Source organism: Polyergus mexicanus, unplaced genomic scaffold (assembly GCF_030449975.1).
Source record: "Polyergus mexicanus isolate NDT 795.1 unplaced genomic scaffold, iyPolMexi1.0 SCAF_1, whole genome shotgun sequence".
NCBI lineage: Eukaryota > Metazoa > Arthropoda > Insecta > Hymenoptera > Formicidae > Polyergus > Polyergus mexicanus.
Window position 1 is genome coordinate 10442081 of NW_027223321.1, and position 24293 is coordinate 10466373.

At 35.0% G+C, this 24293-nt stretch overlaps 2 protein-coding genes across 3 annotated transcripts in view; both read right to left on the reverse strand.

Annotated features, from left to right (window-relative positions):
- Positions 1 to 3228, reverse strand: part of LOC138938875 (uncharacterized) — a 44348-nt gene extending 41120 nt beyond the window's left edge. The window contains exon 1 of the mRNA XM_070306232.1: positions 2599 to 3228. The gene's annotated coding sequence lies outside the window, so the exon portion shown is untranslated. The remainder of the gene's footprint in view (positions 1 to 2598) is intronic.
- Positions 1 to 24293, reverse strand: part of LOC138934289 (uncharacterized) — a 255240-nt gene that overhangs the window by 110730 nt on the left and 120217 nt on the right. The window lies entirely within an intron of this gene.

Here is a 24293-nt window from a genome sequence, read left to right on the forward strand (position 1 = left end):
TATATAAATCAAGTAAAATATTAAACTCCAAATATTACTCCATCATTTTCTGTATTGAATGGAGAAAATTCTTTCGAGATAGAGAGAGAGAGAGAGAGAGAGAAAGAGAGAGAACTTAGCAAGTTCTTAATTCTTCAATAGTTGAGCTTCTTTTTAATTTAAATCTCAAATTAAAGATTCGCAGAAAACACGGCGTTGCTTTGCCGCAACAATACGAAACTTTGCGTGCAATTAAAATCCTGTTTGGATGCTATCGACCAAAGTACGTAGGTCGTCTTCGTAGACCAATCGATATTCGTTAAAGCCGACAATCGGAATCACCAAAAGCCGCCGCGATTGCGACGATACCATGTTAAAATACAGTCTCTCTTATGAAGAGAGTTGTGTGACAAAGGGATGCGCAAAACGAAGATTGACGTATTGACATAGGAAGAACAGGAAGATAAGAACGAGAGAGAGAAAGAGAGAGAGAGAGAGAGAGAGAGAGAGAGAGAGAGAGAGAGAGAGAGAGAGAGAGAGAGAGAGAGAGAGAGAGAGAGAGAGATAAATAAGAACCGAGTCGGGTGAAACAGCTCGTCGTTCAAACTGCATGCTGTGTTTCCTGAGACAACGAGGAGAGAGGTACGGGAGGATTGTCACCGGAGTACGAACCGATGAAGTTGAGGCGACGGTGATGATACCGACAAGAAGAGAGAGAGAGAGAGAGAGAGAGAGAGAGAGAGAGAGGGAGGAAGAGAGCGAGAAAGAGATAAAGAGAGAGCTTCAAGAGGGGAGTTTGTTCTTCAACGGGCGCCGGCTGCATTTCAAGCAGGACTAACTCCTTGCCCCTCGAGGTCTCTTGCTGAAGTATTAAGTCGATGGCAAGTCTCGTCATCGTGACTTTTCCCTCTCGTCTCTCTTCTCTCACTCTCACCATCATCATCTCCTTTCTTATTCTTTTTACGCATTATACGTGCAAACGTTCGATATGCCTTTCGAATAGCGTTGATGTTATTGTCAATTATATATCCGGTATCTAGTAATTTTCAAAGATCCTCGTCAGGAAGCAATGGCCAAACCAATAAAGCTTCGATGAGTCGTAAAAGATGAGAAGGCATCGTTCCCGTTCACCGGAGATGAAGAAAAACATGGTGCAATAATGGTAAGGCCATTATCGTATAACTAAATCGACAATTAATACGATTTTTATCGTATATCGTATATTGATATAAAAATTCAAAAAGATAATGGCTGCAGAAAGCAATCTCAAGACGAAACTGCAATTAAAACGAATGACGACGATTTATCGGGGTATTATTTCACGTTACGCGATCCATCAATTTTTAATCTTTATTTTTCTTTCTTTAATACTTGTGTTTTAATGCAAAAATGTATTATACATCGTTGTTTCTTTCTATTATCAAGAAAATGATAAAGCTATGTTTCTTTTAATGATTTAAACAAAATTGTTGCGAGATGTGACGTCGTTTTATTAAACCGATTAAACAAATTGCATAATAACGTAATAATTTTTGATTAAAATATAAATATTGCTAAAATACAAATAAAATTAATTGACTTGCGATTCGTAACTTTAAATACCTGTTATTACATAAGAGTAAGTATGTACGCGAATGAATATAATATAGAATAAATTAAAAGTTGTACACGTGCGGTAAGTTGAAAATTTAATAACCAGCACTTTAAACTCTTTCTTAGCCAAAATTTGATTAAAAATTAGCAACAATTCTAATTAAAATTTTCAATATTAAATATATATATTCAAAGTTCAATAAAAAATTAGGTTAAACTGAAATTAATAATTGAAAAACAAAAATCTTCCAACTAAAAATTATTTTATCCTTAACTAATCAGCTAAAAATTCTTTTATTCCATTTTATATAACTGAATTAAAATCAGATTCCAAATAATATTTTCACTGACAATGAGGGAAAATCAATTCATATATGCACAATATTCATTAAAAGTATCTACGTAAAATAATTGAAAAAAGTGCATAATTATTAAATACTATAATTTTGAATAACATTCAATTTTCATTATGAGAATAATAATATTTGCATTTCTTTGATGTAATTAAATCGCGTTTATTTCTCCCTTTATAAATTAATATTTTATATGCATTGGCTTTGTTATTTATCTGTTTACCTGTTTTTAACATTTAATATGTGTTATAATTACCAAACAGTAAATGCATCAATCAAACTATTGAGCTCAAATAATTTAACTTAATTCGATAAAGTATTGCAAAGTAAAGGGAGAACGATATCGTCACACGAGAATATAAATTTGTTTGATAATATTTCTATGTAACTCGTAATGTTAAAATCTTTATAAAATTTGTCAAAATTTTGTCGCAATTTTGTTCGTCTGTCATAGAATGCGTACAAGGTATAAAGCATTTTAGCGTATAATGAAGTAAATTCGCTGAATTTGCGAAATTATGTCTAATCAGCGAAATGATCGCGCCAAAGGAATGGCAGAAATAGTAATTTTAGTCAACGTTGCATTCGAGAGATTTTGTTACGTCGAGAATGAGCTTATCCTAAATTTTCAACATGATATTTTTAAGATACGCAGATACAGATTATACTGTACTTGCATTTTCTCTTGCATAATATTCAAAAGCTCGTCGCGTACGAATCCTTTTTGCATTCCGCTGAAATATAAACACGACGGCAAGATCATTTTTGTCATCATTTGATCGCATTAGTATACTTTTGACGCACCACGACGAATTAAATTCCACCAATGTCATAATCAATTCAATCGCGGATCTGGATAGGGATCAACTTTCACTGAAAAATCACTATTTTATTTTTCGTTTGTTGTTTTCCCTTCTTCGTTTTTTTCTTCTCGTCTCTATCTGTTTCTATACCTTGCATTCTCACCCTCTCTGATAGTAGTCGAGGAATGGCATTCAAAGGGAAAACTAAATAACTCCGCTGTACACTTGTCAATATCCGTCACAATTTCTCCGGAACTTTCTTTGTACATAAAAAAAATCACTGTCGCATATTCGACTTACGATATGCGCGCAAGAGGAGAAGTATCACGGAACTGTAATACTCGCGAGAGATCGTCCAACGATTGAGAAACGAGGACAAAATTCCGACGACGAGCACCGAGCGGATTCGCACAGTCGCGAGGGTGCGATTGCGACGAGTATGTAATAAAGATTTTCCCGCCAGTGCTCGCGAAGACTACGACCATTTCCGATTTTCTTCTGTGAGAAGCGAGACGGGACTGAGTGTCTCGCGGCCACCCCATTCGGAGGATTGCCACCCCCGGCAATGGGGCTGTGGCCCATCGCGCCTGCGTTACGCTCCTGCGCGCGTATAACCACCCTCATGTCTCTCTCTCTCCCGCGCCATGGCTGGGGCTGTTTCTTCTTTGTTCAATGGCCCGCATTTTTCCATCGTGTTCGCATAGCGAGCGGAGTTCCTTGACATTCCGAGACGCGTGGCTTACCCTTAAGTAGCAGCCATTAAGAGATTCCAAATCACAGATAATTAGCAACAATTGGCAAGATAACGCTGTTGACCTATGTTGATTAAGTGTTGACCTATTGATTTTTCGGTAATTTTAAAGGGAGGGGGTTCCATAAATCTCATCGAGGTAATAACAAAGGAAAAAATGCAGACTTTAAAGTAGAACAAATCATCTTGGAATGTCGAAGACTCGAGAAATCTTAATAGCGTATTCAAAATACGTTATAAAGTTACAGACTATTAAATATATATGGTCAAATATTTGACAGCGGATTAATATTCGCTATGCTCCGTCTTGCATTGCCGTCTCTCGTATAGGTTCATAGCCACGCGACACGCATTCTCAACATCGAGTTAGTACAACGGGGTTGACCTATACGACGCAGTGGATCTGTCACGAGAGAGCGATTAACATAACAAACGCATAATAATAGTCTCTCTCTCTCTCTCTCTCTCTCTCTCTCTCTCTCTCTCTCTCTCTCTCTCTCTACTCTACTCCATTCTGTCTCAAATCGCTCGACTTGTAATAGACGCGCACACGCATCGAGACACTGCGAACGTTGCCTTTGTTTAGCTTTCATTTCCTTCTGCATTATTTGAGTCTTCATTACAAATTATTGAAACGGTAATTTTCTAGCGGAACATCTATTCGCGTCCATTACAATACAACAACCAAAGTGATTAATTAATAACGAGTAATTACGCGGTTGAAAGAACAAATAAACAATATAAGATTTTTATGACTATATATTTGCAATTAATTCTCTGATATAACCATATACTTATAACTTATAGAATAACAAAATAATTGTTAGCTCTCATCTATGATCAATAAAATATGTCAACAGTAAATATGCATTACAAGTTATATATATATATATAATATTAAATCTAACTCAAAGCAAATTTTATGATCAAAGCCATAAATACAAAATATTGAAATATGATAACATGTGTACGATCAAACATTTATCAAATTTATATGAAAAGAGAAAATACTGTTGGCTGAAATATATCAGTAATATTGCCGAATTATATATTGTTAGATTACGTTAATTTATACGGCGATATGTCAATCGGACACTTAGCTAATTCCTGGATGGTGGACGTGACGTTGCGGTGACAAAAATTCGCGAAAAGATTGTATAGAGGAAAATTGCTTGCGGAAGTTCGCTCTTACGCTGTGGAAAATTGCGATAAAGCTACCGAGTGAAAACCGAGGATGAACATTTTGTCTCACCGATACCGGTGATTCGTTGACGCTCGTTGGCGAGACCGAGATAATTGGCCGGTGATCCGAGGTCGCGATATCCGCGGTTATTAACCCCGAGCTAATGCGATTTTGTAACCATACGAGGGAACCAATCATATGACGCCCGTTCCCTTGACATGCCTTGTCGGAAAGCCATAATCAAGTTCATAATCAACACGAGAAAAAATTGCACATGTCAAAGAAAATCGATCAGACGGTCATAAAATCACATCTACGTATATAATTATGTACCATACACACATTTTGCTTTTCATAATTTATATCTTATTATCTATTTAGCTAAAATTTACGATAAAACGCGTAAGGAATATTTATATAAACATAATGTAAAATTATCTCTCGCATCAGATTTTTCTTTTATTTGTTATACAATACGAACGTTGCATATCCACAACATAGCAAGGTATGTTTCAAGAGAAATTATTCCATGTGCCTCTTATACAAATTAATATTTTCAGAAAACAGAATTAATTATTATATTAGCTCGTACGATAAAATTGATTATATCGATTTTGAGAAAGAAAAAGATATTTAATTAAATAACTTCTGTATTTATTAATTTTTTTAATTAATCATTAATAAATAAAACTTATTACTGATAATTAAGTATTTAATATTTAATTTAGTATTTATTTAATATCTAATTTTAATGAAATATTTAAGTTTTTAATATTACTTTTTGCAAATAACTAATACAATCTAACATAACACATGACTAAATTGTTAAGACTTACTCATTATTATGCAATAAATTGTTATCGATTCGATCACATATAGAACCGTTTCATTTCGTTTATATAAATCGTATAAATATAATAATTTCTCGTGCATGCATCCATATGTATAATGTGATTATAGGATAATTATTATTGTAATCATTACCTACTTATGCAGCAAGAGAGATGTAGTTATTGCTAATGGCTCCTGGAAAGTGGCAAAATTAAGGGTAGTAAAGGCATTGTATGAGGCTTGCCGATTTGGGGAGAAGGATTCTAATGTTTTCACCACACGAGGGACCGATGTAACCAATTCCGCGACTCGCGTCGACGAGTGGTGGTGTGACCGAAATTTGACTGCAAAAGCGAGCGACTAGCTAATATCGTTGCTCTGGAAATTGCTAAACTACAGTTATATAAGTGGCGATGTCGACATTGCCCGTTGCAATGAATTAGAAGTTGCACTGCGAATTCCGATGGATGTGCCTGCGTGCATACCATATACATATTATGCTCTTCGTTCGCGACGCGTTTTCTCCTCGACGTAAAATTACGGAATAAAACTGTAACAAAATACGATCTTCAGTCATTATCAATATGCCTTAATAATCATCTACTATTTCTGATATATTTTTAAATAAATAGAATAAATCTTTATATTTTTTATATTCACTCCAATTATTAATGAAAATAAATATGTATGTATCGCGTGATACTACGTGCAACATCGAAAGACTTTAGATATTTCACAAAAAGTATCTTGAGATCGTATGAATGGCCTTTCTAAACGTCTCTCTTCGTTTTTCCAGTCTATCCTTTAAAGATCGAGCCTTGCATTCCAAATTACCTTCTCGTCTACAAGTTGCATCGGATCGCAACAGTAAGCTCGACTGCATATGTAATAAATCGTACAATAAGCGCTTCCACAAATAAGAGTAAAACTTATGGCGAATTGTTGCGGTCATATTAAAATCCCATGTCACGCTGCGCACGTTAACTGCCGATAAAGTAATTCGGCAGATTTAATTAACGCATCAAAATGTATTAACATAAATAAGCAACACATATAACTATGAAAAACTAATTATTCGATTATGATAATTATGATAATTAATATAATAAAAAAAGGAAAAATAAAAATTAATATAAATAACGCACGCGCGAAGGAAAAGAGAAAGTTGTATTTAAGTGGGTTAAAGGAAAAATTTTAACACGTGAGGGGAAAATTTCATAATCACATACATTCTTCTGAAAAGAGCTCTTTGCTTTCTTGCAAATTTCTTTATAGTTTGTGATGCAGTCTCGACTTTTCCGTCTTCACATCGAAACAGAACACTTACGCTTTGGCGCGCTCTGTTGTAAACTAAATTTTGCTGAGAGAGAAATATGCGGCAATTTCCTCTGTTTAGATTTAATTTTCAACTTGAATACGAGCCAAGAAATCGTGACTTTAAGTCCACATCGTACCGAAACGGAAACATAAAAATTAGGATGAAACTATGATGCATGTTATAAGAATGTATTATAGCGTTTCTAAAAAAAAATCATCAGTAATTTATATAATGTATGATTTTTAATAGATATAACGAAGTGTGTGTAGCATCGAATGTGTTTCAATGTCATTTGTTTATATTCTTTAAAATACACAATATAAATTATAAAACATAGAAGCTGAAGCAAAATTTTCTCTAAAATTTATCAAAGACCTCAAATTTATAATTAAAATATATTTAAAAATATGCATGACTGTATGCAATATTTAGAGATGAATATTTCCGTCGCAATCGAAAAAATATGAGTGCGTAAAAACCATTACGCTATATGAATCAATATTCGTGCGCGCACAATAAATGCTTTTTAAAATAATTTTGATAAAGTTGATCGAACGGATAAATGGTGACAGCGGCGTCGGCATCTCTCGTTGCCGCGTTTTCCGAATCCCATACCTTGTGAAGCGATAATGTACAAGGACGTAAAACCTTTAACGATACGAGAGTGGTAAAGTATAAACCTAGAAAACTTATCGATGCTCGGAACAGCAAACCGTAATTAAGTTAACTGCAATCTTTTTCAAGAGTACGTCACAAATATAAAAACAATAAATTTCAATATAATCAAAGATTATTTTAGTTATCATATATGTATAATATCCGGATATTGATTTATATTTTTGCGCCGATATAATTGTTTGATGGAAAAGTTAATTTTTTACATGCAATTTCTGAAATTTGAATGAAAGTATATAAAACATGCAAGAAATGGTAACAACTTTCTAATATAAAATTAGTTTTTATCATTTGATCTAATGCTAAAAAAATTTAGTTATTTATAGAGAATTTCTAATTGTGCGAAATATATTTATACAATCTTTGTCAAATGCTCAATTTAAAGAATTATCTCATATCTCGAGAACAATCCTTTTCATGCTGTTATATAAAATTCTGTAAATATTATTCGGAATAAAAGATGTTAAAATATTAATGGAAAAGAAATTCTTTGAGCAAGCAGTTAGTAAAAATACACATAAAGCTTTCGATCTCAAAAGTATCGTTAGCGAAAACAATCTAGTCAAACGCGAGGAGCTAGCGACCGACGTGAAAGCAGAAATCCTTTAATCCTAAAGGAACGCTATTCCCTGTGGGACAGTTTGTCAACCTATGACGAGACAATCTTCGGGCAACGTATGCGGCACACAGCCTTTGACCTGTCACAACTATACTTGGAAATATCATAAGGGTTTCGCCGCGTCGGACACGCTGATGAAATGAGAAATACGTCAACCGCAATTTGCACCGCAATTTAATGCGCGTAAGCGATTTAATTGTGCGGCAAATGCAACGTACGCTAGAAAGATAACGCGAAAATTAATGTTTTTTTCTCTCTTCACACCCGTGACGTACAAATCGATTAAGCAAATCTGAAAATGATGTATCGAGAGAGATGTTGAGAGATAAAAGTTGTATAAATAAAAATTATTTTATGCAATTATTTTATGAAATTATGTCTGGACCGCATAAATATTTCATATTATGGACATTGTGTTAGCAATGTACTTCTTTTCCCCTAACTTCGTTAATACACGTAATATACAATCGAATAAGTATCAACAAGACCTATATATGTTCCTTCGTTCTTTTTAATTAAATCGTAATTGGACATGCCGTAGCTTGGTTTTCAGATTAAATAGTCTTTTAATAGGAGGGATTTTTCCGCAGGCAGCGCAGCGAATATTTTGCTTTTATATTTGAGGAGCGACATTTCTTTCGCGTGTTCAGTGTTGCGATATTCATCTCGATCGAGATGCATCAATGATCCCCATACACCTCGATTCGTTTTCGTTTCATAAATCCGTAGATTTGTTCCACAAAGGACATAGGTATATATTATCACTGTGCACACAGGTACGGCACGCGGTGCGTCTATAGGATAGTGGATAAATTATGAGTCCCATAGCGAACCGTAGATCCCATGGACGTACTGCGATCATTATCTATGAATTTATGGCAGCAGTCACAGCGAAGCTACCCTTTTCGGAGAACGATTTTGTTAAAAGAACTCGTACATGACATTCATGAAGTCTATTTCGCTTTTGTAGTAGCTGTACAAAAACAACTGTTGATTGAGAAGAGATTTCTGTTTTCATTTTCTTAATTGTTTTCATATTTGATTAATTTTTGTTTTTCCTTAAATCGTTGATATTATGATTGATTTGTTTTTATTATAAATTATTCCAAGCTTTCATATACATATATATTTATAGGATGTATTAAGAATTTTATATAGTTTATAAACTAATTATTAGTTTTCCTTTAGAAATAAATTGTATATCTAATTTTATAAGTAATAATAAAGTAATAATAATCTAATTTTATAATTTTATTGTATAAATATATTTTTAATATATTTATAAAGAAATTGATACCTCTGCCTTTAATAATCCAAAGAATTAATTGTTTACAAAATTCAGTGCCTATTGTAAAAGTAACATTGTAACAAAATGAAAAGTTGAAAAAAACTTAATAAAAATCAAAGATTTCGGAGATGTTGCAAAATATATATCACTTTGCTTGCAATAATAAATATTATACGAAACATTATTTTTTGTCTTCTACAATAAAACAAAGCACAAGTATATCGATTACTTTTTAAATGGAATAAATGAGATTTTGAACGCATTTTCTCTATTACAAATATGTTATTATTACAGGCACTGTTTTCGTAAAATTGGTAGTCTAGTCACGCGCTGACCGGTAAAAAAATTCTTTTTCTATTTTATATTGTACCTTTGTACTACCGGAGGTGGAAGGTCACGGTAAGTAAAGGTCGGAAGTGTACAGTGAGAATAAGAAAGCAAACATTTGGTTCGCGACGAGAATTCACAATGGCATTCGTCGCTCTCGCGACCGCAACATTACGTCGCACCGTATATTGTAATCCGAAGTAAAACTGCGTTCGCTCCGCAGAGTTAAAGCGGGCATATCAGCCGTATAATTCAGAACTTTCGCATTACTATATTTCCGATATTATCGAAATATTATATTTTTACGGAAAGACGTTTATACGTTGACGGAAGCGTGAAATTATGTTTACATATCGGAAGAGATTCAGCTTAGGCGTGTATCAAATTTGGATAAAAACGAATGATTGAAATGTTGTACTTTTAGATGTGTAACTTTATATAAATATAAAAATGATATCTGTTAAAGCTAAAGCATATTCTTTTCTAAAAACAGATAAACATCATTTCTATCAAAATTCAAATTTTTTTTACCTTGATTTCTCTCAAAAAAGCAAATATTATAAGGAGAGAACTCATCTCTACCGATGACAATTCTTTATATTTATTTATTTATTTATATTATTCTTCTTTCTCCCTTTTAATAGCAAATTTCTTTATAAATAATGTGAGTATATTAAATCCCGGAACTTTAAATTACAATTTAAATATATTTATGTTACACAGACTAGATTTTGGAATCACATTTAATGTCAAATTCGCTCATCACATCTAACCTTATGAATGAATGCATTTGCCAGCAACGAGATGCTTATCGACCTCATTAAATAATTTATGCTGTGTTTAATTGCGCAATTTATTTGACCAGGCAAACAGTTGCATCTGTATGTGTGGTTTATCCTACATCTAATTTATTTAACAAAGTATCAGTTTACATTATTAAGCAATGCAATTTTGCACGCATCTGTCAAATGTTTTCTCATTCGTAATATTTGAAAATAATAAAAATATTAGCAGATAAATTTTTATTTTTGACTGTTGCTGATTTTTGACAAGTAATGCGCACAAGCTTTAATATTATATATAATAAAAGAAGAAATCTTTTACCCTTTCGTTTTATGATAGAAATCGATTGTCTGTTGAAGATAGATATGCGGAAAAAATGTCAAAAGTAAAGATAGAAAGAATTTGTCTGTTCTCTCTCTCTCTCTCTCTCTCTCTCTCTCTCTCTCTCTCTCTCTCTCTCATCAATTCTTAGTTTTCCTAGCATTTAATAGTATATCAGTTTTAAATTTGAAATCAATAAACTCTTGCTTCTTTTCATTTTGTATATAGATTGGATTTCTAAATCCCACCTGAGATAATAAAAAAATAATATTTACGATATACTGCGAAATAGGATATTGTGGAAGATTTTTACATGTTTAAATTTTAATATTAATATAATTATTAACTCAATTTAACAGAAAACAAGTGAGGGAAAGAGAGAGAGAGAGAGAGAGAGAGAAAACTTGAAGTAACTTTTTAACAGATTAAAGAAATAAATAATTAGGTAAAAGAAATGAAACAAAATAAAAAAGAACACAATGGAACAAGTAAATTCCAAAATTGCACAAGTCCAAATGTAATTTAAAACAGTTCAAATAATGATTAATTTATTTTACGGTTGATTGGTAATATATTTACATAGGATTTGCGGTTATAAATTACACTACTAAAATTAACATTTATTATTTATATAAATGCTCAACCCCTATTGATCATAGAATAAAAGAGTATTGTAAATTGCGAATCGCTAAAATTAATTGATATCAAAATTAATGAAATATAGTAGCTTTTAATTCATATTTAGAGATATAACAATCAAATACTTTACCAAGCAAATTTACGAGAATTGAAACATCGAAACAATTAACAGAAGGAGAAAGATAGGAACTGAAAATCGCCGAGCCAAACGAGGAACAGTATTGAGAAAAGTGAAAATTGCACGTAGCTGGCAAGTCTTCGTTTGGGGGCGAAAAGGTGGCGTGATTGGTTCAACGACCTGCACATCCGTCGCTTTCGAACTTGGTCCACCATTAAATATGGCAACGGACGGTCCAGACGACTAATGTGATTGCTGGCAGACTGTTACCGAACGTTAAAAGCATCGTGTCGTAAACTCTACGCTTTGCTTGCGAAGAAGAGAAAGAGAGAGCGTCATGTAATCGAAGATGACCGGTTGATTGCACGGTTACCGTATTTCCTTCATTATATAACCGCAAATTTGTTCGAAATAAATATCGAATAGAACGAAGAATATTCAGTGTAAATGTACACTCTCCAAACGCATCGTTGAAAAATGAGCTGTTTCAGAAATTTTTAATCGCGTTTATGCAAGTCTAAAAGCCCTAGAGAGAAAATGTAGTTTGGAACGTACTAAACTTTTTCAAATTGATACACACTAAGGTACAATGAACATCAACACCTACATTTTCTATTATGTTAAACGTTCAATTAATTATATATAGTAATAATTTCAAATAAAACTTGCTTTAATATTTGTGAAGTAAACTTTATTACGAAAATATGAACCGTAAACAATTTTGATGAATTAAACTTCGCCAAGGTAGTTGTAGATAAAAAAAAAAATTTTTTTTATAATGATTTAATTTAAATTCTGTTTTTTATTATAATGTAAATTTAATATAAAGTTTTATTATTTACATATTTAATATTGAAAATTCAATCGAGTTCAACTCCTATTTAAAAAAAAAAAGGTTGTCTTTAAATTCATGAAAAAACATTAAAATATGATAAAAGATTTGCAAAGCATTCTCTTTCCAGTTTTCCTTACAAATAATTGTAATAATAGATGTATAAGCTTCTTGTAAGTAATAAAATGTATCAAAATATAATAATATGAAAACAGCAACATCCAATGATTATAAATATATATAATTTCTTATTAAAAATGTGCAAATTCCCACAGGTTTAAGAGCTGATATTGAAATATTTGCGAAGTGAATATAGCAAAATGTATAGCCAACTAAAATTAATTTATTTATGACACGACAAAATCGGAATGTAGTAAGGTGAGCGATCTCCCACGCAATGTATATTATATGCTTTTCAATAGAAGCTACGCTCGATGGGTATTAACCGAAGGTTCTATATCGCAGGTTGTTTCGGAATTTCAGAAGGTTGCTCGAATCAACCATCGCTCTTTGAACGTGTAATTCGTGGTTGAGTCCTGGTTGGACACACGCGGCGGAATTTCCAAAACGAATTCTCGTACAGCTTCGAGAAATCATAGTGCAGTTGATGCAAGAAAGCTATATTTGCAGTCAAAATAAGTCCTTATTGGCCCTATAGCATCTTGAAAATATCTCAATAGCAATATTAAAAAAAAAACAAGAGAATAAAAAATTATATCGATTTTTTTTTTAAACTCTTGATAAAAGCTTGATATGTTCTACGATGGTTTATCGACAATACACATTTAACAATAATTGCGCTACAAACTCACTTCCGAAATCACCAGTCCCTGGTGTATCCGGATGTTTCCTTCCCTGATGCCGATGGGTAACTTATGGAAGCGCGAGTTAATTCGATTACCACAGCACAGCCATCGGAGGAAACTCTGTCGATCGATCTTTGTCTCGCCTAGAGAATTCTTCCTGGGATTTTCGACATTGACGTCGTGCCTCATCGGTCGTAAATTTGTCGCACAACTGAATCTTTGCGTAATTAAAGAAGCATGTAAATGTAATGGATAAATGTAAAAGCTGCTTGCTGAAAAATCGAAATATCATCAGGCTTAACGTGATGCGTTAAAAGTACATTTTTACGGTCATATATGTAAACTGTCGATATACTATCGATATAACTGCTGACGACGATACTGTGGATTTGATAAGACTTCGAGACAACGTAACTGTCCTTTTAAACAAAGTATCGACATTAGTATATCGGAAATAGATACGATTGAAGATACATATGCCGTTAATCGTGTTGCCGGATATATGCAATCATTAAACTTGTTAAAGATTATTTTCATCATAATCCAAGTCGTAAAAATAAAATTCTACAGATCTGTATGATCGTAATTATCGTTTATGCTTGATATTGTCATTATCTAAAGTCGCGACTATGTCAAAGAAAGTCGATCTAAAATAGCGTCCCTTAGTTGAACAACTTCTGGAGCGCGCGTGCCGAAGACGAAGATCGTAAAAGACTTTTACGTATCTCTCGAAACGATGGGGCGTAATCTGCGACGAGTTTTCTCGTGACTCCGATTTATATTATGCTGAAAAACTATGACGATTCTTGCGATTGTACACATCGAGAGAATACGAGAGAGAAACATTTGACAACAAATGGACATTTTTCATTGTAAAATTATAAAACTCTTATCTATACATCATATTCTTCAAATCATAATTTTATAAACAATTATAAATCTTAAAATGTATAATTCGTTGTATCGTATTGCATATTATGATACAAAAATTGCAGAGCAAATTGTTCTCTCGACGAGTAAAGCCAGTAAATAATCATTTATTCAAATCGTCAATTGTGACAAAGCGGTCCAGAAAATATTTTACATACTGTTTCTCGCGTGATAAATTAATTGAACATTAATTATTCGAATTATGACGTGAACGATTAAATAAATGATATAATGACGACGTTCTATGATGGCAAAGTAAATTTTGCGAAACGATAAATGATTTATATTCAAACCCCATTGAAAGTTTAAATCTAGTGTAATTAAATATAATTGTATAAGAGGATAAATGCGTTCTGTCTTAAATGACGGGATAGCAAATCTGGTGTAGGACTGGGAGCGAGCTGGTCGACCTTTGTTTCATGCCGCTAATGATTTCGCCCATTAGGTAACGTTACTTAGCGAAACGGCGCGCAATCGAGCTTAATTAATTGCATTTGCCGCCTTCGATTATCCTGATCGTGTGCAACGCTATTCCTCATGTCACTCCAATGTCATCAGTCGATAGTTGAGAATATCGAGAAATTGTTAAAGATTGCTATCAGAAAGAAGTTGTACAATAATGGATCAAAAGAATTTTCACTAAACTTTTAATAAACACATCTAAAAAATTATGAAGTTTCTTTTTTTTTTTTTTATTCAATATCGAATCGTCAGAATTGAGCGCAACAAAATGTTCATTCGTGTCACGATTCGTATCGACGGATTTGTTCCGATAAAATTTCGACAAACGTTTCAACGAAGAGTGGCAACAGGCGACAGGCTTTAATTGCCTCGGGATTCTTGTTGGGTCTGTAAAGAAATATACCAAACGTCTGAAACTGATCCTACCGGTTTAGCACGATCGATCCTAGTCGGAAAAGTCGGAAGTTCAAGTAGGATCGTTAAATCCCCGACCTCATCGACGTCTTAACCGCCCTCGAAGATGGAAGAGATAGTGGCTATTCACTGGGCCGAATTAACTCTTCGCGCAGACTGTTTCGATGGCGGTAGACGGCGGCAAAGGAAGCCCTTATTCGAGGCGACATTTTCCATTAAACTTTTCCCGCGTTCGTCACCTCGTCATCGTAACTTTTAGCCGACTTTGCTAGCTCATTTTAATCTTTTAAACCGACCGCGTATTTGATGGGAATCACTGAAGCCCGCGAAACTGCGCGATGACGATACCAATCCCGTACGAAGAAAAGAGCTTTTATTTCATTTTAAAGATTTTTTTTATATAAATTATACACGGCAAACGATAAAAATTTAATGAGAAAAAATATGCTATTCATCATGGCAATGCGCAAGGTCCACGGTTCGTTTATTATACTCCACAGCAAAGTTTATAAAATATGATGTGTATAATTAAAAAATTAATTTTAGGCAATAATTTATTCAAGATAAAACTGAGCATTGCTGCATTGAATTATAGGAAAGGCCACGGCAAAAATCGTTTCAATCAACGATCTAGTTATCGGAAATGAGTTGGGATTCGCTCGATTGCAATCTTCGTAAAAAGAATCCATTTCGATAAATAAGTATTGTCATTAGGCTAAATTGTTCGCGCCCAAAGAAGGTAGAAACATAAAAATGATGTAATTAATCGCGAGAATCCTCGGAATGCCTAAAATCGTTGGCAACAATCCCGTTGGGATAATCGTCTTATACACTGTCTACTAAGACAAAAAGATAAGCTGGCAAAAAATATGAAGCTAAATAAGACGTGGGATTTTCTTGTTATTCAGTATTACAACAATACTCAAGATAAGAGAAAAATAACATAAAAATATATGAAGCGGCTCCGATAAAATTTTAGGGAATGGTGCAGATGAAACTAGGAATTGGATATGACAAGACAGCACGCGTAAGCCCTTTGACAAAGGGCCGCGAAAATCACCTTACTGTCTTTGTGTGACAAGGGATGGTAAGAGGCAGGAGGAAGAATAAAGCAGCGCAGGATCGTTAACGTTGAGATAGGACAGATCTGCGTTTTCCCCTCGCCACGTCCTTCGGTCCTCGTCCTCTGCTTTGTCCTTCTTCCTGGTTCTACGAGATCCTACGGTCGAGAATGCTAGGATCCAGAAACCGGAGGGAAGATAGAGGAAGACCAACAAGAACAGACCCGTGATTTAGAGTACGACTGCACTGCGCATCTTACGAAAGGAGAACGGCACATGGGAGGAGAATGATCGAAGGGGAGGGAGAGGAGAGAATCCACGAAAGAAAGAGAAAGATGGATGAATGCGGGAGACTACGTGAGGCAAGGATAAAAAAGAAGAAATATCAAGAAGAACCACGTCGCGTTTTCTTTTCAAGTAAGAGGGGGGTCTGTAAGAAGAAAACGAGGAAGAGACGAGCAAATTGAAAAGAAAGAAAATCATTGCGAAGAAAAGAACGTACATCGAGAAAATATAAAAAAAGGAAGAAGTGTGCGAAGTTCTGTCCTTCCCTTAGGAAAGTGTGACATTAAAGTCGCCATACGAGATACGCTCTTTTTCTCAAGACAGTGAGGAGAAGCATTAGAAAGACAGTGAAAGACAAACTCTGCGAACGTAAGAGCATACTGCACTTCTGTACTGTCTATATTTCTTTGCTTTTTCCTTGTCCAGTTTAAAAGTCACAGTGTTCAGAGCTTCCTAAGACTTTTACGATAGAAAAAGACAAGAAATTTGCTGATTGTTTAAAAAAAACAATCAGCAAATTTCGATAATACTTTCTAAGTTGCTAAAAGTTTGATGAGGAAAATTTGATACGTGAAAACTCGGATTCGCGAATTTCGTGCTAAAACACAATTTTGTTGTTTTTTAATTACTAAAATTGTTAAATTTGATTATTAAAATTATTTAATTGTTTAATTTAATTATTAAAATTATTTTATCAAATTTAAATTTCAATATACATTAGTCTGTAAATTCTCAAAGATTTATAAGAAATATAAAATTTCTTGAATTTATCGTCTACTGCAGATTATTCACTGCATATAATAAACGAAGAAAAAAAATTCTCAGAGATTACATCTCGTTATTCTTTTCGTCAATGTTCGAGCAGGAAACCAGATACAGAGTGTCGGCTTAAAATCTATGTCAGTGGTTAAAAGACTCCAATTACCAGCCGGAATCCTGAACTCGAAAGGACGAGCGAGTACGAGCGAGGGAGTTTGACTAAACTATTCGCTTTCGTAACTGCTAAATTACTGAATTTTACATCTTTCACGTGGCATATTTCGAGTAACTCTTTTCGCTTTGCTCACACTTTTGTTCCATTGCTCCTTTTGTCCTCTTTTGTCGATTTTATATTTTGCTGCTTTGATAGGCCGTTCTGTGACGCGAAAAAGTTTTCGTAAAATAGGAAGGATCAGATGCGTCATTCGTATTTTATATCTATATTTTTTTTTCCAGAAATCGTCAAATTAATAGCTATTACGATGTACATAATGCTTTTCCCGTTTTCTTTCAGGAATATGTACGTGTATGTATAAGCGAAATATGGCAATGAAAAGCGTCAAGTCTTACATGTTACGTATGAAATTTATAATATTCAACTTTAAAATACACATATATGTAAATTATACATATGTACGCGTAAATATTTCAAAGTAATGTGAGATATATACTCGTGTAAATTTAAGCATACGATATTTCGGAAACACAGCTAGCAGAGCAGAAACGTAATTCCGAGAGTGCAAATGTAGGCCGTACGATATATGTGCGTCGGGTAGACCAATGTCCTGCTCCACCCATCATGAATCAACCGCTGTATTGCGGCTACTTTGAATTGTCCCGGCTTCGCGATACCTCCGATTACGGATCTTGCTATCGATTTTTTACTAAATTTCCCTATGCCGCACAACAAGAATGATATCAATGCGATCAATAACTATATATAAATTTTCGTATAATATTCTCAACGAAAGCCATTGAAGATTTTGACCGTTATTCCAGCTACGCAAATTTTATCCCATGAAAAGAAAATGAAAAATTTGGTTTTTGTAAAATTTTTAATTAAAGTCCGAGTGTCATTCTCATGAGCTGCGAGCCAGTTTTCTCGGAGCAAGGTCGCAATTACGTCGCATCGCAAAGTACCGGATATTGTTCGCGTCGGTCCGTCGAGAAGACCTTCCGTTTTTTCGTGCAAGCTTTTTGCGAGACGAACTTATGGTCGAGTCCTGTCACGTACGACAAGTTTATTTAGCTGTATGAAAGAAACATCGCGAAATACGAGGGAGCGCGAAAATACTCTACCGACTATACTTGACGCGCTTCGCTCCCCGAAGCTTATTGCACTGACCGAGAACTGTCGAGCGAAACAATTAAGGGGTACGCGATCGGGATATCGCCAGCGATACAATCTCATCGAAGAGTTGGCTCCGAGTCCTCAACGTTTCCGATTAATCAAAGAATTGACGAACAAAGGCGAGATTGCCAACAGGCCCCAGAGTTTCCAATCAAACGGGATCGATGGTATGGGATCAAGAAGGCTGCCTTGGCTGGCTTGTCACGTTCGCGCCATTGAGATTTATTAGCGCTCACAAACGTGGCGGACCATCGGCGATAATAGCTCATTATAATGGAATCAATGGAGCAACTAAACGAGCATGCATCGTAAAAACAAACATAGTTTAGGACGCTTAAATAAACTCATTATTTTCGACTGTTTTATTTATCTGGCAAATTATGTGTAAAAATAATAGGAATAAATATATTCTGGTAGATGCGATAAAAAAGATAAAATCAAGATTCAGAAGCGAGGAAAATACAATCTCATATCATATGAAATAACGAGAATCGAAGAAAGTTAAGATTAACAGCTTCAAATGAGACATTGCTAATTTCCTTTTTGCACCCGTCTATATCTCGAGCTCGACGCTCATCGATCTCTCGCGCCAGCCGCATTTCTATCAGTTCAATCCTGTCTGCTCGCCACGAAAAAGTTTGCCGAGCTTAAAGGGAAAAAAGAAACGGACGACGCGAGACGACGGGACGACCGGAGAGGAACCCAACCGACGGTGAGCCAGCCCCGGCAAAAAGAGACGACACAGAAAATTTCGATGGTAACCAGCGGGAAGGATGGCGCGCGCGGGGGTTGCAAGAGAATCGCTGGTGGGAAACGTAGAAAAGTGGAACGCCTCACGTCGACGAGAGCGTGGCTCCGTGTGCATGCCAGCCAGAAATATACTATCGACCAGGCGTGCGGATATGCGGGGGTTGTGCGCGTACGCCGCGGAGTAACGCGCGTGCATGCACGCAAACGGACGGGCGGGTGCGATCGCAAAACTTTCACAATTTTGACCGCGATCGATAAGGTTTGCCCTGATATATTATTCACGGCACGAAGAAAAAGAGAGAGAGAGAGAGAGAGAGAGAGAGAGAGAGAGTTCGCGCGGGAACACGAAGACGCCTCGTCGCGACGCGTCGCGTTGATACCTCTCCCCCTTTGCTTCGCACTTTTCAGGAATTCAATTCCATCCGTTATATACCGACATGATCGTCCTGGCGTGCCATGTACACAGGTCGAACGAAAGACTGATCGATGGAAAGTTTCGGGATGCAAGAGGCAGGAACTCGAGAGAATTTCGGGTGTCGCAATTTAAGTTACGTCCCAATAGGGGTGCAGGGGTGAAAAATCCAACGCGGTCGTAGCCGCGATCGATCGTTCCGAGCGCTTCGTCGCAAGAAAATGCCCCGTTTTGCGATGCAAGTTGGAGACATTTTGAATTTTAAATTGTCCTCCGAATCGTGAACTGATCCGCGGAAGGGGAATGAAATCGACGGCCGGTGCAGCGGCAGTTTCATAATCATTTTATAGACCTTTTAATATTAAAAGTGGCTTTAACTTATATTGCTACCGAGGCCACTTAACTGCGGCTCAAGTTACGACAAATTTCGAAGTTTATGTATCTACATCGCACGACGTTGCGTCAAGTTTCTCGAATAATTAAATAGTCAAAAAATTTCTCACCGCAACTTTTCGTAAGAATATTTTTTCGAAACACTTTTCTATTTTTTTGTCTCATATATTATTAATCCCAATTTTTAAGTGTTATAAAAATCATATTAAACAGGGTTGGGATTGTTAAGTTTAGCATCATTTGTGCGAGAGTGTCAGAGTATGATGAGATCTCTTTAATGAGTGTTACCATGAGTTTCCCGCTACAAATCGATCAGAATAATTCCAATCGACGCTCGAACTCGCAGTTAGCGAATTGCGGCAGGGCATGGGATGATTCATGACGGGTAATTTCACAGTCACGTAGCGGCCGCGACGTCACGGAACATCGTAATTCAAAATTATAAGCGAATGGATCGCCTGAATCTGGGACGAGTTCGCGATAGATTAGATCGACCGAAAGCAGATCACGTGGGGGATCGCCTCCAGAGACAGTCTTCGCGACCTAGCCACCTTTAATCACTCAAGTTTCCTAATTAGTAGCGCCCTTGAGTATATGGTGCCTCTGCATGCCATTCACTTTACATCACGAGATGTTTGGAAAACCACGTCGCAATTTTCGATGGCGGAAATTTTCGATAAAGTAAGCTTTTCAAGATTAATTTATGAGAAATAAGAAATTATCGTTCAGATTGAGTTAACGCGAGCTACTTTATTATAGGAACTTTTAAGCTATAACAACATTTTATCGTTTATTGTTAATAAATCAACGACAAAATATCCATTTCGCAAAGTCTAGTGAAATGCGATGATCGAATAAATTCAATATCTTGAACAACCGGATCATTTCTTAGCGAAATAATACAGAAGGTAGAATATATTATACACGAAATATTGGCAATGGTTTAATTTTTAATTAAAAAATATAATTTTATAATAATTTATTTTCTACTTTTTTTAATTTTACTTTAAAAAATCACCTTTCTAATTATTAAAAAATACTACATTATATAAAATATTATATTAAAATCAACTTATTTTTTGAATTTGTCCAATAAAATTCTCTTACTATAGGGTCAATGTTGCAACCTAAGATTCTAAATAAATTAAAAATATGAAGTTTCTTGTAATACTACGTATATATATATATATTCACAATAGATTGATATATGTATATAAAAAAATAACATTCCGCTATTCCACTTTTAAACTATGGAACAATTGGTAATAGATGTTGAAATTTTTGCAGACAGAAAAACTGTCGAGTGAAACAATATTGCGCAACAATCCGATGAGATCGCTCGTTGTACGGTACAATTCAATTAGCGAAACAATTACAATAGTTTATTCGTTATATCGTGCTTATACCGAAATGGAAATTGCGTCGTATCTTTATGCAGTTTTATTTATTTATTTATTTTTTTTTCATTCAAACTTGATTGTTCAATCGTCCGTATCTATCTTGCATTTATCATGTATTTACATATGCAAATCATTCGCAAAAATCTCGTCGTTCAAATATCGTCGAAACATTGAAAAATAGCGTGTATCTCGCGCACAAGGGGGTGAAAATATCGTTTACATTGCTGAAAAGCCAATAGCGACGCCAGTTCTTGGCGGAAACGATGCCGACAGAAGCGAACTCGCTATCGACCCGTACAATGCAATTAGCAAAGTGCCAGGAACATTACTCATTACATATTGTCAACGTCGCCGACATTCGTTCAACGAATATGCGCGACTAATGATTGAAAGTCTGACGGAATTTCGTCCGGAATAGGTGTCGTCGTCCAAGCATCTCGTTAGCGTAAACGCTAGCGATAAAATATGAGGCTCATGTCGACAGTAAGGAGCTTAACTACATTTCCGTCTGCTAATTATATATAGTGCTTCATTAATTTATGCGGATCTATTTATGCTATTACTGCCGTACTTTTTAAAACCATAAACTCCATTAATTCTTGTTCAATTTATATCAAGTTTTTTTCTTTATATTAGCATATAACACTATGTGCACACATCATGTACGATGAAATGTTTAGCGTTTAATGCATTCGGTGAGCTCTTCGTAGTAACCACTGGATTTCGAGAAAGCGGAAGCAACCCAGCAAGAAGAATCGCTCGAACATCCAGTATGGCGGTAATGGATACAGTAGGGATAATCCTATAAGGGCTGACCAACCTCGTGAGAGTTTCGAGAGATAAAAGCTCTTTGCACACCTAAAGTATAAATAAGTTCGATAGGGCAAATAATTGAAACACTACTACTTTTTCAAATAAAAAGTTTCTTCGAAAGAGTTTATAATTTTTGGATCGTGATCAAATACAATTTAATAAAAATGCGCAATAAATAATATAACACATTAAATGTTTTCATACTGGAAAGATGAAATTAGAGTTCAAACTTTTTCAGTGTTAAGCTTGCCAGAAGAAATTCAATGTTCACACTGCATATATTCATTATTTGTTTGTTAATAATAATTCAAAAAAGATATCAAAAAGAAATATTCTTACCGCTCCTTTTTAATTAAAAATTGAATCGTTTATTTTAATAAATATTTACGATATTTTCTATTTTACTAAAGTTATAATTATAATTATATACTAAATGTTACAAAATTATAAAGTTTTTAATGTATTAGTATGTCGAGATGCCAGAGAGAAACTCTAATCCAAGCAATATTATAAACTATACGAAACTTTGTTACATCATTAGGAGAAGTTGCAAGCAATAATAAATAAAATAAAGAAAAATACGGGAAATGAATGTTAGATGCGGTAAAATCCGCAGATAGCTGACGGGAAAGTACGCTCGAAAGTTTATCACTGCTTCGTACAATCACAAGGAAAGTTTGAAAATCCCATACATCTTGTCGTCGTCGTCGTCGTCGTCATACTAGAGTTATCGATTGGTTATCGAAGTTTCTTCGTTGTTATCTCGATAGTTTCATCCTCCCAGTATTAGGGGAATTTTTCCTGCTATTGCCGAGGTAAAAAAGTACGGGGGTTGAAGAAAACTTCTGCTTTTTACAAACGTAAAATTGCCAATGCGTAAGTAAACAAAAAATAATAATAATAAAAATATACTCATATGTGTTTGTACGTTTATACATTTCGTCGAGAAAAAAACAACTGTTAGAAAAAAAGCAAAATAAAGCGGAACGAAAAGATAACAAAGCGATTATCGGCAATTTAAACTTTTATCAGTGGAAAGAAAATACATCCTCTTTTCATAAAGATTTTCGAATTTCCGCGGATATATAACAAAAGTTTTTGCAAATCTCGCGTCATAAAAGAAGACGGAAAGAGACTAAAGGAAGGTAATGGGGATTAAGACATAGAAAGGGATAGACAGAAAGAACTGGAAAAGACTAGGGTAGGACCCGCAAACAGTCCGGTGAAAGGACTTGTTCGAAAGTTTACCATTACTTTATACACGTACATCGGAAAACTCCGCATTACCGCAACAGCTCGCATCTGATACCCGCCGGCTAATATCATTTTAAAACCAAAGTTTCGTGCAAACTTTTGTTTATTATTTTCCCGCAGTATACTATGCCGACCAGCCGCGGGACGACGACGAGAACAAGAGGTTACTCTTCCAATCGAACTTCCTTTATCCAATCTCGCCTTAAGCGAATTATTTCCCTTTCCCCTTTCCTCCTCCATGTTCGAAGGTATCGAGAGTAGTTAAATAGAAGTCGGAAAAGAAATAGAATGTTCTTTTTCCTTCCAATCCGATGTCACTTTATTAGCCGGATATTTTTTCGTCGGGATAAAAAGCGCAGTTGGATTGAAAGTAATCGCATACATCTAATCCCGATGTAGTCAAAGTAAATGATATTCATTTGCACAACAGACTGCATTTGTGCGTCGAAAATATCTGACAACAATAATTTGAATTGTATTGTCTGACCATTTCCATTATAAGAAGAGGAAAAGGAAGAGAAAAAGTTACGTGTAATAAAAACTGGTATATAGACAGTTGATAAGTATACCGTATTGCGGTAATAACGTTCTAGATTATAGTGCGAAGCAAATATTTCAGATAAAATGCTGTTCCGTTTTTTATATATATAACAGCAAAACGGAATAACGTCGCGGCTATGATAAATTAACGAAGGTTAAAGCGCACTCGTGAAGCAAAGACTGGCACAAACTCTCAAAGTTGTATTTATCGGTGAATAGATTAAGATTATGCTCGTGGGTGTAATGGAAG